The sequence below is a fragment of the Amblyomma maculatum genome, chromosome 6 (assembly GCF_055883805.1).
Source record: "Amblyomma maculatum isolate TAMU_Amacu chromosome 6, ASM5588380v1, whole genome shotgun sequence".
Taxonomy (NCBI): Eukaryota; Metazoa; Arthropoda; class Arachnida; order Ixodida; family Ixodidae; genus Amblyomma; species Amblyomma maculatum.
Genome location: NC_139349.1, coordinates 182,756,844 through 182,771,661, shown reverse-complemented (window position 1 = coordinate 182,771,661; position 14,818 = coordinate 182,756,844). Strand labels below are relative to the sequence as shown.

Here is a 14,818-nt window from a genome sequence, read left to right as displayed (position 1 = left end):
CTTGCTAAGCAACTCGGGGGATGAACTGCAAATAATGATTGATGACCGAGACAGGAAAAGTAGAAAGGTAGGCTTGAAAATCAATATGGAGAAGACTAAGGTAATGTTCAACAGCCTCAGAAAGGAACAGCAGTCTACATTAGGTAGCGAAGTACTGGAAGTAGTAGGCGAATATGTCTACTTTGGACAGGCAGTACCCGCAGATCCGGACCATGAAAAGGAAATAACAAGAAGAACAGGATTGGGATGGAGCGCATTTCGCAAGCACTCGCAGATTATGACTAGCAGCTTATCGTTATCGCTCAAGAGGAAAGTATACAACAGTTGCATCTTACCTGTACTCACCTATGGGGCTGAAACGTGGAGGCTAACCAAGAGAGTTCTACTTAGGTTGAGAACAACCCAGAGGGCTATGGAACGAAAAATGGTAGAGGTAACATTGAGAGAGGAAGCGTGCACAGTGGGTCAGAGAAATAACTCAAGTTACCGACATTCTAGTGGAAATTAAGAAGAAATGGACATGGGCTGGACATGTGCGAAGAGAGGATAACCGATGGTCGCTGAGGGTAACAAACTGGATTCCAAGGGAAGGAAAGCGTAGCAGGGGGCGGCAGAAAGTTAGATGGGCGGATTAAGAAGTTCGCAGGGGTGAAGCGGATGCAACTAGCACAGAACCGGGTTAAGTGGAGAAATATGGGAGAGTGCAATGGGTATAGTCAGGCTGATGATGATGAATCCCAGACTTTCGGTAGAAGCAATGTTAGGTAACCCAAGGGCCGCCTTATACGCCAGCCTAATCATAGCGTCCACCTTGTTTTCCTCCGTCACGTCCATATTCATACAAGGCGTCGCATAAACTGTTCTACTGATCACGAATGCCTGTACCAAATGACTTGACTCCTTTTCCTGCAATCCTCTCTTTAGATTGGCGATTCTTTCAGTGAGCCTCATAGCGGCGTTTACCGTATTCTTTAGCTTTCCTAAGGCCTCCTTATTTTTCCTGTTAGTCTGCAAGTACATGTCCTGTTGTAGCGTATCATCCTCCTCCAATTGTCTGTCTCTACCCCTGGTGACACAGAGTAACATCGCACCAAGTGGTGACACTCAAGCGATCTGTATCTGAAGAATGGTGGCAGCTTAGATGAAGAAATGTTCATGTCAGGCCGCACAACAAAAAACACTGAAATTGTGTGATTCAGCAACTTCAGCTACAGATTTTTTTTTATCGCACTAGCAGCAAAGAAGCCAGAAGAGTCTGTCAGAAGAAGCTCTGATTTCAGCTTTTAGCGATTCAGGTACTACAACCACCTGTAATGCCAACTAGTGGCCAAAGGTGCACATAGTTTCCGTACCCACTTGCTTTTGAGTATGTACACATGATCGCTGCATGTCCTCAGTTTTATCTCTGTTTAGGAGGGTTTCCACAATTGTTAGCAACGATCTGCTGACACTGGCACACAAGCGTGTAGTTTTCACGTAGATAGGAACCTAGTGTATACTTGAGTGAAGGCTCTCCAGCTTATGATACAAACTATTTGTAAAAATAGAAATAAATATGATTGTACAGGGATTTTGGGGAAACCAACAGGTTGCTTGTTTTGACGGATGTTTGGAAGAAATGACTAAGTGAAATGCTCAAGTTCATAGGCCTCTTGTTCGTTCAACACAGGCATTGTGAAACTTCACTGGCTGAAGCTGCACTGGAATGAGGACATCTACAGTGGTTTGCCTCCACCAGGAACAATGCTGTGAATCTGCTTCATAGCAGTGCTGGTGCTCCTCAAAGTGGCAGTCCTGTACAATGTAGACCAGCTGCCACAAGTAAAGCGCCGGTACATCAATCAAGTGCGAAGCCCTCACAGCCACATTAGGCAGGATTTTGCATGTAGCTTTCCGAGAAGAGTTCAATAAACAGATATTTAACCTTCGAGGCACACCAGCTCAAATTTTGTCACCCTCTGCAAAATGTGCCAACCATAAACCACAAAAAGTTGACAAATGCACGAAATGAGTTGTGCTATGAGCAAAAGAAGACCGGGCTTAAAAATAATGTTTCTAGCAATTTGGCAAAGTTACGAGAATGGCAAGCCTTCACAATGAACCACATAACACATTGGTTCCTGGTATTTGGCTTCACTGCATTTTATTGGTGTAGTCTGGAGAATAGGAATTTCCAACTCGCAACAACCACCCCATCTTGATACATCAAGGCAACTGCTGCAGACAGATCCGAAGGCATGTCGCCTAGCACACATTACAATAGATGCTGTCAAGAGAATGCAAGAAGTGGCCATTCCATGCCAAGTTACTTAAGACAATGCCGTGTTTCGGACACCATCACATACAGAGAACTTTTGCTCAGATAACCACAGCTGTGTTACCCCCGCAAGGGTCAAGTGTTGTTGTATATGACAAACTCTTTAATCCATGCCAGGCCTGTTCACATATCAATCTGTTGCTTTAATTCTAAAGGCTGAAAACTAGAGAGGCAAAAAATTGCAGTCACACATTTGTGTTTCTCGACCTCCCGCCACTGCAAATCATGCGTCCAAAATCACTCTGAATGCTTTCCAAATAATAACATATCAGCAAATGCAAGGGTGACAATATACCACAACAAGATTAAATACATTGCAAGCAAGATATTTTAAACTTAACTAGGAGCACGCTCTAAACCAGTAGAAGGAGTGAGTGTCCATTTGGTCACACCAGTCACAGCTCACTGCACTACTGAGGTAGCAGAGGAATCCAACTGGTGGAGGAAACTCGTACGTCGGCCCCGAGTATTCCTTGCCTCTGTAAATGTAAATAAATGAGAGTAATACAGCAATTACATTTAGTTTGCATAAATTCAGCAAACTCACTCACAGTAGAATTTGATTTGAGTAAAGCAAGTGAGAGTGCCTGCCGCAGAAGTAAAAAGGCAGTAACGAGACTAGCAGTCAATGCTAGCACAAATACAAATATTTAGCACACTTGCAAAACACTGAAATAGCAACAAAGAGACTAAGGTAAATCATGTGTGCAGTAAGTGCGGAATATGCTGCGGCTTGCATGGAATTGTAATGAAGAGTGCTTATAGCAGCAACTGCCAAGCTCTTTGACAGGATTACGAGGTACAGTCTTTGTCAAAAGTGTAGAGCCCAGGGGGTCTGCTTCTGGGCCAGTTCCTGCGGCTTGTAATGAATTTCCGGTATTCCAACTTTGTTGATGGCAAGAAGATTTTTTGTCCTACCCCCTTCAGTGGCCTCAACTAATTCTACATCAGTGCCACTATTCGGCTCAGAAGCGGACCCCCCGGGCTCTACACTTTTGACAAAGGCTGTACACGCAACGGTGCCTCACTCCCCTCAACAAAACGTACCACCTCAGGTTAATTATTGCTTTCTTTTCAAATAAGCTGTCCATGGCCTTGACAGCAGCTTGAAGCCAAGCACTGCCCACTATTTATGGAGGCATTGTTTCTGCTATCATTCCCAGTTTTCTCAAAGTGATGACGCTGTTGGAGCAGGCAAAAGATATATATTAGGGAACTCTGCGGTAGCGACATGCATCTGAAGTGTTAAATCTATATAAATAAGCTCAGCGAGTTCTACCAATGCAGTTATTTTCGTAGTAAAAGGGCAGATACTCTCATGGGCAAGAACCTATGATAGCCGAAGAGTCACCCTCATTGCTGCATGCACCGATGTGAGTACTCGACAGTGGAACGTGTGAGCATACAAGCACAATAAATTCGTGCGGGTATACGCCCGTATCTTGTAGCAATTTTATGCTGAGCAGTAGGCTCGTTTCACTCCGGGGCTCATTTCGCACTGGGCCAGTTTACATTTATACTATCTCTCAGCTAGCCAGCAACTCCCCTTCTTTAGCACTTCGTCGACACTGTAAAGAAGCTGACCTCTTGCACTGCAGCACCACGTATGGGCCGCATAGATAAATACCTTACGACAGTTTTTTGACAGAAGCACGACCGTTTCTATGGGCCCAGCCACTCTGCTGTAGCTGCGAGGAAGGCAATAAAACCTCCTGATCATAAACCAGCGCGTTCACGCTGGCGCACCACACCAAAATGCCTGCTACTGCCCAAACAAACTAGACCACAAACGAAGAATCTTATAAAAAAAAAAAAAAAAAAAAAAAAAGCAAATTACAAACTTCCGTGACTCCCGACATCATCTGTAAGTCGCCGCGTACGTCCCAATACCCCAGTGCACCCCGAAGACAACAGCAACCGGCGACTGATCGGTGCACAGCAGCAGGTATGCAACGGTTGTTTCAAGCGCGAAGAAACGGGATCGACGCCACTATGCAGTCTCCACATGCCTTCGCCCGGAGACTGTCGCGTGATTACGCCGCGTCAGTAATTGTGACTACCGCATAGCTGCACTGCCGTGTAAAAACTCGTTAAAAAAGCTGCAAGACGGTAGCAGAACGCCGACAAATGCTTTACCTAGAGCTCGCGGGCATGTACGAAACACCATCATTCGCGTACGACTCACCGTAGTCGGAGGCTGCAGACAGGCCAGGGACAGGACCGAAGGCTACGCTGTTGAATTTAGGGCGACAATCCACAAACTGAATCAGATTTTCATCGAATTTGCATCTATCGGGATGATGCCCCGCAAACTAAAACAAGCCGACGCATGAAAAGCGACCTAGGGCTCGCAAGGCGCGAGCACCCGTTGCCCGAAAAGCGCGCCAGCTTTTGCTCGGGTGCGGTGCAGTGTTGCCAAATGTCGGTGAGCAAAAGTAGCTAAATGGCAGCGTGAAAGTAGCTAAAAGTAGCTAAAAAATCTAGCAAGGAGCTAAAAGTAGCTAAATTTTTTTTCCAAGAATTTTTAAATTATATTTTGGATATATAACGCATTTATTGGCAGCAGTATTATTGTAAAAATGAAACGCAGCTATCAAGACATGGTCGACATGGTTTCCTGCACGCGACTACGCATGACAAGCTTGTGACAAGTGCTAAATAACGAATAACGAATGATAAATGTGCTCAGGTTTCGATTCCGATAATTTAGGCAGACATAGTTTTCGCAAAGCGTTAAGACTTGCGCGCTAAGAAAAGACGAGCTGCGAATGCATCACTGCTCTGTAAACATGTAAAAAATGAACTTTTATCTACTTTTTGCGCGTACACAGTGGCCTATGAACGGAGAGTTATGAAAGGTTTAATGACTGTCCAGACTATATCTTCAGTCCACTACTCGGCGTAACTCGGACCGGTGGGCCTCTTAACCTTTTCATCTGCTCGGCGATGACCGCGCATGATCCGCAAAGAGAGTCGAATCTGACAGTTGATTCCAGCCTTAATAGTTTAAGTAATAGGAATGCGTACACACATGCACAATAGTGTACTGCGAGCACGACGTCAATGCTTATCGGAACCCCAGCGCTGCTCGATAGGCGACACCCGTCAGAAGCTGTGCCGCCGCATCATCAGTCGCATGGCCGCATCGCTTCGCCTCTCTGCTTTGTGAGCTATTTTTTTCTTTTTCAAGCTCCATAGAGGCAGAGGCGAGGCATACGGCATACCAACACCCTTAAGGTGCCGCATTGTATTGCATCCTCCTCTCTCTTTTCAAGTGTTTCCTTCTTTCTCGCAAGTACTCGCAAGTTTGTCTGGTTTGCGTCTTCTTTAAAAACTACAAGATGGCGCTATGTGCCTGACGTCAGTTTCATGTGTAGCGTTTGTGGAAAAGTTTTTCGCGCCAGAATCGTAATTTTCCAAAATGTAGCCAAATTTAGGCTAGATTTCACCAAAATAGCTAGATTTGTAGCTAGATTTTGAAGAAAGGAGCTAAAACAGCTACTCGTAGCTTAACTACCTTTCTTGGTAGCTGGTTGAGTCCAAAAGTAGCTAAATCTAGCTACAAAGTAGCTAAATTGGCAACACTGGTGCGGTGGTTCGAAACGGGGTAATTGGCATCTGGGTTTGAGGCTTATTTCCAGAAAAAAGCAAATACTAAAAGTTGTTTGACGTCACATCCGTCGAGAGAATCAACGCGTCCTCCTTTCCACTTTGGTTTTGTGCGCGCATGCGCAGTTCACGGAGCCGGCTCTGCAAGTTCAGGTCTTTTCTCCTTGAGTCACGCTCTCCGCCGCCGCAAGGGGCGCGACCTGCTCACTGTTCGCTCCGCATCTGCTTCAGTGGCGGCGGGTGGCTTTTGCCTGGTTTCGCGCTGTCGCCCGCGGGTTTCGTGGTGAGTGCAGCCCCTAAATGAAAAATTACAGAAGGTAGATGCTGCAGCGGCATCTTGTCAGCGTGCTACGCACGTGAATGGAGTCTTTATATTAAAAAACACTGTCGCTCAGCAAACGCTCGACAAGCATATGACATGTATTGCGGCATGGTATCTACTTTTGTTCATTTTAATCTAAATTGTTTCCCAACCTTGTACAAGAAGATGAATAAAAAAAGTGAATGAGCAGTGATCACATCGAAGCTTCTTCAAGGCAAACATAACAGCAACAATGGCAAAACCGTCTTTCAGCGCTAGATGAGAAACCATCGAGGTAACACCGAAGATGAAAATAATTTTATAAAAATGTAATGTAAGTTGCACAATGCTTACATGACATAAAGTATTAGTATAACGTCAGAGTAAACGCTTTTAAGTTTTGTTTTCAATTTTGCTACAATTTATAGACCAGCAAATGTTTTATGTTGTATTATAAACATTTTAATTTTGCAAATAAACGTTGGTTTAATGAAATGTTTACACGATATGATTATTTCATGAAAACAACAGGAAATCTATTTCAAGCACTAATTCCTAGCAATATTTTCATTCTTTTTCTAGTATGTTTTTGAACTAATAGTTCCTTGTAACTATCTGTGCAGTAATGCCTGCCTTAGAGAGCAATCGCTGCCCCATTATTTTGGTAGAATGCTTTGCTTATTACACATGCGCCACTGTTACTCAAGGGACACTCCTCAATAATGGATATAAAAGCTTTTCTCTGTGCTATTTATTCAGATGTGACTATAGGAGTTGTATGTCGCGCTGTATTGCGCGCACCTAGTGTCGACACCGACGAAATCATTTCAGCTCTGCCGCAATCAGTAACCGAGGAACTGAAAGAAGTGATGATATCTCCTGTCATCCCATTACCCACTGTCACGTATTCTGGTTTAGCTTACGTCGCTGGATACATTGTGAAGTTAATCAGTGACTTCGGGTGTGACGCTTGTGCTATCCTTCTTGAAACCAGCGAAAGAAGCAGCCCCATGTACACTATTCAGCGAGGACAAGATTCTAGCAGACCGCATTATCCAAAACCAGTTTGTAGCCCTCTTGGACAAGGTTGTGTCTTTTTTTTGAAAAAGCTGTCGTGCACCTACCCCAGACGGCCATAGACGTCCGACGGTCGACCGACGGACGTCCGTTTTCGGACATCCGACGGAAGTCCGGTTATGTTCGATATACGTACAGCGGACGTCCGTCGGACTATCGTTCGTGGATCCGGATCGCGTCCCACGGACGTCCGACGGGCAGCCGGAGGCGGACATTCGGACGTTTCCCGGAACATGCTTGCAGGGCCCGCTATTGGTGTAAAAACTTGCCAATAACATTCGTGTAAAGCTCAGCAAGCATGTGCCATGCAAATTTCAGTCACATACTAGTGCTCAATGCCTTTGTCGTGAGAGTAAAGCAGACAATAGAATATGCAACAGGTTCAAGTTTCCTGCTGTCTGCTTTACTTTCACACACAAAGCACTGAACAGTAGTGTGCAATTAAAACTTCCATCAAAGAGGCACATATGCTAGCTGAGCTTTACACAAATGCACCATTCCTGAAAACATGCTAAGTGCATAGGCATACCAGCATGCGAGGTTGTAAAAAAACCATTTTTTTGGCTTTATTGCAAAAACTGCATGCATAAATAGTCTACACTAAAAAAATATCGATGTTAAGGAATGGCATGGTAAAATGCAGGCCAACTGGAGTATTAAGAATCTACTTGAATAATTTTAATTATCCTTGACCGTGACAGCTCCTCCCTTGGGGAGGTGGTGGAGGAGGAGGTATTTATTGAAACCTAACATTTCGGAATTAGCGAGGAGATGAGCGAGTTCTCTGTGGGTGGCCTCTGCAGGCCGGGATTCCAGGAGCAGTTACTATCCTGTGCATTTGCTCGATCAGCTGTTGCTGGTCTTTCAGGCCTAAGATGAAAACAGCAGGCTGGGCTCCTCCTGCAATAGAAGGGAAAATGAAATTCAAGTTATCTGTGCTGAACTTTGATTACACATCTCCAAGGGCAACTGCCAGTTTCTCTCAATTGCTTTTTCCAGATGGCACTGTACGCATGCATCTCCATTCAGAACTGTCACATACTATATAGAAAGGTCATATAACTGCAGCAAAACCCATGCAGAACAACAAAAGATACAAACGTAGTTTGACCAGAACCTCGCGTTCAGTATTTTAATGTTTTTATGTCATCTTTTTGAACATGCCACTCTGACCAAACATGGCATGTTATGCTTGCTGCTATGCGCCCTCAGCAATGCCCAAGACATGGAGTGCACATGCAGAGAAATTAAGCATAAAGGATGCTGTATATGAACATAAAGCACAGCCAGAGCATTGCAGTATTACACAGGTACGCATTGGCGGCATAAACCTGCATTTTGAGCGGTTTAACAGGCAGATTTCTAAAGTCATTGTTCCTGCTCTGAAAAGAAGTGATCAATAATAACATCATTTAAAATTGTTACCTTTTTATTCTGTAAACTGCACATTTCGCTGGTTTCCATGTACCCTCTACCGAAGACATTCATTGGGCGTGTTGGGGGTATATCGACATCAACATCTAGGCTACAAGCGTCTAGAAAGTGTCTCCTTAGAGCAACTGCGACGAAGTAATTTATCTGATAACATGCAAGCTGCTGCAGCAGAATAAAGATAGACATTTGACATGTGGCTAAAGCCCAATGTGGAAGCATAGCCCGCCGCAGTGATTGCGCAGTATTCATGCTTCTACAAGAGTTAAAAGTAAAGTTGTTTACCCACAGCGCTATATGTGACATTACAATAGCAAGGCTTATAGTTACACAAAACACAAAAAGCTGACAACCACAAGCTCTTGATGTATTACCGGCAGCATGCAGCATGGATGTTAGTTACTGAAATATGGTTGCATAATTCTGGCAACCAGCTGTGCATGTATGTCATGGATTTCTCAACTACGCACAACAAATTACAAAAAGAATAATGGTATTTATAAATGCAGCCAGCTGTTCACAAGAAACATTGTAGCTTTTTTATGGGGAAGGTAGTGGGCGCCAAAGAAACTGCCCCTGTAAAGGCGCCTAATTTGCCCCTATGTAATATCGGGGACAAGTGTGTGGACTACACAAACTGAAATCAAAGCACATAACTTTCACATCGACCAGGAAACTCTGACCATACTTGTCGATGTGAAAGTTGAACGTTAGTTCTTTCATGTGTGCAAAAGAAATAAGGTCACAATTCGTTTACATCGCGATTCTAGTCCAAAATCTAGACATACTGTCCAGAGACTTTCGCCCCCACAGTATAAGCCACCATTTGGGTAAGAGATTAGTAAAAGAAGTGTATAAAAGACATTAGTGCTGTTGGACAGCCATAGCCATAAAAATGGTATTGACATTGGAGTACTGCCTTAAGGCGGGGCCTAGGGCATTACAAAAGCAAGAGTTAGTGTCCGCTGGTCCTCATTCGAAAGAACAAAAAGAGGGGGGGGGGGGGGGGAAGAAATCTACCTCAACTACATGTTTTGAGTGACACCAAGCCGCAGTTAGTATTAAAGATATCACACACTTTTGTGGAAGATTTGGGAGCGCTTTGCTGCTTTTTTACAGGATTGGACAAAAGAGCTCACCATCTTCAGAAAGGCACGTTATATAGAAATGAAAATAGTGAATTTACTGCATCTGGCCACAACAACTTGCACACGGAGAGGAAGATGAACTGAAAATTTTATACATGAATGTACGTATTTACAACAGGTGAAACAATGACCATGATCTATGCCGAAGAGGAAAGAGATCAAAATCTAGCCAAGAACGAGTTCTCCAGGCCGCGGGGCCATTTCATTAACTTCGGGACTCCGCCCACATTTCTCATCCCCAATGACAACGAACTCACACATGACTGGCTAACAAACATTTTGGCATGTCTTTCCACTTTCATAAGGTTCTTCACCCTCTCCCTAATACAAACAATGCAAAAGGGACAACAAATTCGTTTCACAACAAACAGAATTTAGAGAATGGACCTCGAAATGATTGGCTCACTAGGTCACATGCCAAACTCTCTCCCATAGGAAAAAAAAAGAAAGAAAAAATTAAAACCCATCAAAACAGAGTCCCACGTGCGCAACCATTGTTGCCCAGAGCTTGCATCCTTGGCGGCTCCTTTTACAGGGCAATTATTGCAATTTTTGGCGTCCGAGTCAGCACCATTGCGGACCACATCAGAAGAGCCAACCCACATCCTCCCGCTCCGCATCATACCGTCACTGTTACACACTTGCCCTTTTTCAACGCCGCCATCTCCCACCATTGTTGACATCCAGGGTTGGAATCCTCAACGAGACCCCACTCAGCGCGCCTGCACCGAATAATTGTCAATTTTATGGGCTCCCCAACAAGGAAGAGGGCCTTACACACTTCAAGCTGACAGTGTTTTTTCTTTGAACGATAAGCAGTTCTTCCAAAAGAGGTGCTCGTTTCAAAGCTGTGCTGCCTCCGGGTGATGGGTCCAGTCAGCGTACTAAGGACCCCTTAGTTGTATACTGTTCGTAAAGCTCCTTAAATAAAAATGAGCCCCCTACATGACACAGCAACGAGAACAAACTGCCTGTCCCCGCGTCTTCGAGTGCGACAGCAAAGTCCTCGGAAGAAGGGACTTCTTTCCCTCTCTGCCTATGTTTCCGTTAAGCACTGTAGCTGCTGTAGCTGCCTCTCTGTGCGAGTCTCTCCGCCTCCTGTCCGAGGGCAAGTGGGAGACGGCCGCAGCTAGGCATTGAACAGGTGACCCAAAAAGAGCAGACTAATAATGGTGCCTAGCATACCCACCGATCCCTTACAGAAATCATTAAAGAAATGAAAGCAACACATCAGATAACGCTACAATGTTTCTAAGTGCAAAGTCGACAACTCCAAGTCATATAAATATATGTACATCTCCGCACATTAACTACACAGAAACAGTGCAGAGTAAACTAATAATTCAGTGTCTAGCAACACTATTAAAAGGGGATAAAGGCCACGGGGGGCTGCGATTATTAGTACCATTTTGCCTTTAAACTACAATAACATACTTGTTGCAAGCTTAAAATCAAAGATTCACACCTGTCCCACCCACAACAATGGAACACACATCTGACTCAAGTCTGCAGAGAAAGAACAAGCTAGACTATTGCAGATGCACCCTTGGTTATTTTTCTGGCATTTCTGAGGGTGAAGAATCTGACTTGTCAGTAGCATGCATATGAATAAGAATCCTATGACAGTAAATACATCAGATTTTCTGGAGTGGCTTTTCTTTGCTGACCACATATGAGGTGAGCTATAATTTATCCAACTTGGCCTAGGTTTATTCTATGAATAACAAAGCTATAGCAGGTACACAGTCGTCCACTCAGGCTGAACATGCGAGTGCGTGGCATGCACTTTTTGAGATGCCACTGCATCCATCACAGCTGCACACCGTAGCGAAGAGGCAGACAGCGTGAAGTACCAGCCTCTAGTCCCTCTACCACCACTGGGGTCCCAAACTAGGGACCCCTTGTTTTTGTCAGGACAGGCCCCCTCAGGGTCAGCTAGTGAGTAACCTCCTGTATTTGTATCTGATGGCAATGTTTTCCACCACCACCCACAATATGCAGCTGCGCATCATAGCAGATGTGCAGCAACAGCTCCTGGTCCTTCTATGCATAAGCCACTTTGCCTTGATGCATGCCTGCGCACCATAGTAAAGAGGCAGACGACATGACGCAGCAGCTCATGGTACCTTTACACATGAGCCCCCCCATTGTACTTCGATATGCACCATAGCAAATATACAGACTACGCCACACAGCAGCTCCTGGTCCCTCTATGCGTAAGCCATTTTGCCTCAATACGCACCTGCGTACCTGAGCGAAGAGGAAGACGTGAAGCTGCAGCTCCTAGGCCCTCCATGCACAAGCCACTTAGCATCAATGCACAGCTGTGCACTGTAGTAAAGAGTAGAAGGACGTTAAGCAGCAGCTCCTGGTCCCTCTACACATCAGCCATTCTGCCTCGGTGCGCATCTGCACACCGTAACAAACAGCCAGATGTGACAAAGAAGCTCCTGGTTTCTCTACACATAAACCACTTTGCCTCAATGCACGTCTGCACACCGGAGCAAAGAGGCAGATGACGTGAAGCTGGAGCGGCTGGTCCCTCTACGCGCAAGCCACTTAGCCTTGATGCATGGCTGTGACGGATGCATTGCTATTTTGCAAACTGCATGCCACACATTCCCATTCAAGCTAAGAGTGGACGACTGTGTAAACGTAAAATACCGGTTATTTACTTCAATGGACAATGACAAAAAGTAACATGGTGGACAATGTAAAAAGAATTTGATGCATAAAGTTTGTTGAAACAAGCTCTACATCCTACATGTAACCAAGCTAAAACCTTAATGTCAAAGGGATGTCCTGTGTGTTTAAAATCATCACGCTCAAACAACTTCAACACTGACAATCATGATTCAATATTAATAATATAGATAATGATACAATACTCACTTTTAGCCATACCAAAGAAATGAGAATGCAAAGGGATGTTGCTGTTTTTCCCCCGTGGATGACAGTTTTCCATGTTCAAAGTGCTGCTTCCTGTTGGCCTACGAAATCGGCTACAGCAAATGGCATCTGAAAAATTTTTGGAAGCCTCATGCTAGTCTTCAACGAGAAAAGCATTGCCATACAGAATCGGAACACAAATACTTTTACAACACACTAAAAGCACTAACTGCGGTGCTGTTTTTAGGATGACTAGGTAGAGGTTTTGCTGTAGCAAGCCAAATGTTAGCCTTCAATAAGGAAAGCATTCCCATACAGAAACAGAACACAAAAACTTTTACAACACATTAAAAGCATCAATTGCACAAATGCTTGTAAGATGACCAGGTACAGGTTTCTGCTATAGCTCACATCATGTGACCAGCGGTTATCAGAAGCCTTGTATGTGAGCATGATGCCCTAGATTCAATTTATGGCTATCACTGTATTAACAAGCATGGGTTTAAAGCTACTTTAACATGATAATCTAAGAACATGGTAAGAGCTTTCAGTGCGAGACATAAGCTCAGTATCATGCACTATAAGGTGCAGCATGGCTCTAGTGTAGCTTTGGCATTATCTCGCTGTCAATAATGCAGTGAAGTTCTGAGGAGCCTTTGAATATCTGTAAGGACAAAGCAACAACAATTTTGTTTTCATCTCACTTTTGCCCAACTCGTGCTCTTTTTTTTTTTTTTGAGCCCGCGGCTTGCATGGCCTCCCAGTATGCCTGTTTTGCATAAAAGAAGGCGTTGCAGGCACTAGAGCTCACAGCCCAACTGTATCGCGGCGGCGGTATGTCAAATTCGTGCCAGAACAGCGCAGAACAACGGGTCAAGAAAGACAAGTGCTGACTTTTTTTTTCTCTTATCTCCTTGTCCGGATGTTCTGCGCGGTTCGGTCCCACATGCATAACCAACATGCGCAAGGTGCTGTCCTGGTTTGTCAAAGCTGAAGGAGAGTACTAAACCTTTAGTTATTTAGTAGCTACTGCCGTTCCTTCTAGAAACTGTAGTTGCCGTAAAGCTCGAGAGAGAAAGATCAGCGGCTGTCCATTAAAAAAAAAAAAAAAATCTCGCGCCGTTTGCACAAGTGTAGGCATGTCGCACGATAGGCTCGAGTGCTAAAGTTTTCTCGTGTAGTTTTTACAACTCAGTACGTTGCGCATGGTTAACAAATTAACTCCTTTAAAGCTCGGGCAGGCACTCCTTTATCAGAGACAGAGAAGTTGCGCGGCTTACTGGCGCAGCGTCCAGTAATGCCGAGAAAGATGGCCCTCAGACTTGAGGCTGCACTTTAGTTAGTCGGCGCGGAGCCATCCTGTCAGTCTCGCCTAAAACACTCGACCGTTCGGCTGCTGTACAGAGCTGTTTCCTTACCCAAAAGCTCACCACTATCGGTGCATCGAAAAGTTCCACTAAAGAAACAAAAGTTCGGTGAAATACTTACTTTGGAATCGGCGGGTGAACAAAGTATGCCAGCCGCACCAAGCCACAGCAAAAACAATGCTAGCAGTGCATTACAGCCGTAGGTATTTGTAACTGCGCAGAAAATGCAGAACACGGAAACGTGAAGCCATCTTCCATGACTAAATTTCAACTTGTCAGGTGGATTGGATTGGCTCATTTCAGATTTTTTTGAGGATAGGTTCGGTTTCGTTCTTTTTGAGCTTGCTGCTTGCTGCGTCTATTCAGCTATTGATTAAAATTTCACCGAAGCATCATGATAGAAAAATGTTTAATGGTCATTTAACTTTTAATAAAAAATGTTTGATGGAAGAATTCAACGATGAAACATGCGGAAAATAAAAAAAAAACTGTTTAATGGAAAAGCTTTCTAACGCATCGATTCGCTCTGGCATCATATAATGCAGACTTGACGGTATTACTGATTTATACGCAGTTCAGACGAGCACGACGACTACAAACTATATCATAGCTGTGTAAAAGCAAATCCAGTGGCGGACGTACGGCGGCTGTCCGCTGGGCGAACGGATTCGACCATCCG

The 14,818-nt window shown here is 44.4% G+C and overlaps 1 long non-coding RNA gene across 1 annotated transcript; it reads right to left on the bottom strand.

Moving 5' to 3' along the window:
- Window positions 1-6,789: 6,789 nt before the first annotated feature.
- LOC146187526 (uncharacterized) lies at window positions 6,790-14,400 on the bottom strand. The gene is made up of 3 exons (XR_014708260.1): window positions 14,261-14,400; window positions 12,776-12,901; window positions 6,790-8,204 (listed from the first exon to the last, which is right to left on the bottom strand). It is a non-coding gene; the product is annotated as an uncharacterized LOC146187526 (long non-coding RNA).
- Window positions 14,401-14,818: the final 418 nt, after the last annotated feature.